We start from the raw sequence: 3,021 nt of genomic DNA on the forward strand, positions 1-3,021 counted from the left end.
ATATTTTGCTCCCTATTAGAATTGGCCGCCCTATGGGATTCTTATCATATTTGCTTGATCTGGGATGATTTTGTGTCCTTGTGACTGATGCATGCCTTGTGCTGGTTCTGCAGGGATTCCACCATTAGCATAAAGATCAAGGCGGCGAGTGGTGGCCGTGGAAAGCAGGGGTTCCACAATTGGCTACATCGTCTCAAGGAGAAGAATTCTTACATGATCCCTGTAACTGCTCGTTTTGTTAATGTCTTCGCCCTATGGGTCCAGGTTCTCAACTTCAGTCCTTCACAATGCAATGTGTCCAGGATCTAAGAATAGACATATAACACTTCTTATAATTCAGACCATGCTTGCCAATAAAGTTGAATGTGCTGGAGCAATAGTTCTAAAACTTCATTAAGTCGAAGTAGGCAACATTTTTTCTTAGTGGCCTTCTTTCTCCGTCGTATCTCAAATGCAAGCAAGCATGCCTTTGCTAAGGGTTAGAAGAAGCCAATGAATATGTCTAGGATCTCTTTTATATTACTAAGGAATACCTCTTTATTTTTTCTAAATGCACATGATAGACTGTCTGATACTGAAAAAGTATATTGCAACTTCAGAAATTTATGCAAATGATGGCTCTAAGGGTTAGAAGAAGCCAAGGAGTATGTGATAGGCTTTTTTGATAGTTTATCAGAAGAAAGTGTAGAAGAAAATGGAGAGGATGATGAAGTGACTCAAATAGAAGTACGAAATATCTGCGTCAGCAAGCTAGGTATGTTCGAGGAAATAATACTATGCAACATATTTTGTTTATATGCTTGTGTAGACTGACCAGCTAAGTTTATCCATGAAGGCCTTCGTAGATAGACATCATACATGATAACAATGTGTGGGTAACATCTCAACAAGGGTGTATTTATCTGAACTATCAGCTGCAATTCTTTTGGTTCCCAATTCTTCTAGTTGTCCAAATTAGCTGATTGTCCAGAAGCTTATTAGTGAATCTGATGGGTCATCTCATGCTTGCAAGCTTAATCTTTTCACATTGGATTTTCTTGTGCTTAGTTTTGTTCTGACCAGACTTATTTCTTAGTGCTCCTCCGTGTTCCTCTGCATAACTGGATGTGGGGAAGCACCTTACGTGATTATGTGATGATTCTTACAATCCTGCCAATTGTGTCACATATGGATAAGAGGATATATATTCTAGAGTATCACAAAAACACACATTTTTACTCAGGTTGTCATTGGTTGGTTGATTCAACAACATTTTGGTGCCTTGCAATATGATTTTCACAATCGTATCAATGCAAGCTCATAGGTACCATCTGTATAAATTTCAGATTAACTATCTCAGTCTCGAAGTTTATAGATTTGGTGGTTTGTTTGCAAGTACGTGAACAACAAGTTAAGCAATAAGTACAAGGCGGCGAGGAGAGTTGCAAATCGATGACCGGCACTTCACATTACAAAATTTTCATTCTTTTTTTTTCCTGGCTCATGTTCGTATTTTGTTTCGGAGACAAAGAATAATCGAGTTTTGATTGGGACCCTGTTGTGGGAGAAACGGCTATATTTGAAGGGTACAAAAACTATTTTGAGCAGCTAACTACACTTTTTTTTATAACAGCAGCTAACTACACTTGGAATGAGTAGTTGCTTCTGCTTGAGGACGCCATGGACAAGTTGCTCTGGCCCTGGCGCCGCAGCCATGGATATACATGTCTAATTGTTGCTCTTATGTAATTTGGTTGCTTTTGAGTAGTTGGTCTCAAAGAATTTCATAGTTGCCTGGATGTTGTATTAGTTAAGCTATTTCTAGATCTGCCACAGGCTGAGTATTATAACTGTGATTTGGTCGTATTGGTAGCCTCCCGAGCTAATCTTTTGTAGGTTTTCTTAGCTTGTTTCTGTGAATAGGATTTGGTTTAGTTCTCAATTGTAGTTTGTTGTTAATGGTTGTTCGGATGGGTGTGGCCTCTTTGAAGTCGTGGTTATGTTTTCATTTGCACTAGGCTGGTCGTGTTGGTAGCCTCGCGTCGTAGTCTTGATTTGATACGTCCAATTATGATTTAGACTTTATTTTGCACATCTTATTGCTTATACTTCATAAGTTGACAAAGCTGCTCACATAAGGTCATTTTCTTTTTATGGTTTCTCAGTTTGTATAGTTTACTTGAATGTTGATATGCTTCTCTGCAGAATGCTTTTGCAGTTTCCTGTTCATGGGGTACTCTTAATTAGTGAGTTATTTTTTCTTTGAATGGTTAAGCAATCCACGATTCACTATGAATGAAGTGGGAGGTCTAAGGTAGTGCTTCACTCTTATGTTATTCTTGTTCACTGTGTGTTCTGTGTGATGCTTAACAGTACTTATGTTCTGCAGGGAACAACTAAGGTTACATTGCAAGGTGTGATGATGCCCGCCTTTTGGAGAATGTTCAACTTTTATAGACCTATTAGCTTGCTATCCTTGACGACTAAACGCTTGCTGCTGCACTTCTGTTATTTATATTCTTTTTTGAACAACTAGCGCTCGTCTGTGTTGTGTACTCCCTCCGTTCCAAAATAGATGACTCAATTTTGTACTAAAGTTAGTATAAAGTTGAGTCATCTATTTTGGAACGGAGGGAGTATGAGTGAACACTGCAATGATCTATTTCAGTTAAGTGCACTTGTTTTTAACATATGGTGCTCATCTGGGCTGCAAAAGCATATGCATACGTACATCCACATGATTTCTGGGCACAGGACGGCAGAGGAGGCGCGCCAAGGGCACGCCCCAGCCACTAGTCTATCTTCATCAGGGACCGCGTTGGGGGTATTCCTTCCGGCCAACGAAATCATTCGCCTGATTACGCAATGATCGTTCGTTGGACCATCCCTTATCAAATGTTTCCCTCCCCCGTTTACACAAATACAATGTTTTAAATATTTTAATATACACCCCTAACAAAATATTTTTAATATAGATTGTATAGAGACAAGAATAAATATACAAACATACTAAAATGTGCCTATATACATTTAGTTCAAGAA

The 3,021-nt window shown here is 38.9% G+C and overlaps 1 long non-coding RNA gene across 2 annotated transcripts; it reads left to right on the plus strand.

The window, feature by feature from the left end:
• Positions 1-27: 27 nt before the first annotated feature.
• Positions 28-2,709, plus strand: LOC119345770. 2 transcript variants are annotated; one of them, XR_005167179.1, is made up of 3 exons: positions 28-264; positions 600-2,293; positions 2,369-2,709. It is a non-coding gene; the product is annotated as an uncharacterized LOC119345770 (long non-coding RNA). The 2 variants fall into 2 exon arrangements; XR_005167178.1 differs by having other exon boundaries at positions 28-2,293.
• The last annotated feature ends 312 nt before the right edge of the window (positions 2,710-3,021 follow it).

The sequence above is a fragment of the Triticum dicoccoides genome, unplaced genomic scaffold (genome assembly GCF_002162155.2).
Source record: "Triticum dicoccoides isolate Atlit2015 ecotype Zavitan unplaced genomic scaffold, WEW_v2.0 scaffold28162, whole genome shotgun sequence".
In the NCBI taxonomy this organism is placed as follows: Eukaryota; Viridiplantae; Streptophyta; class Magnoliopsida; order Poales; family Poaceae; genus Triticum; species Triticum dicoccoides.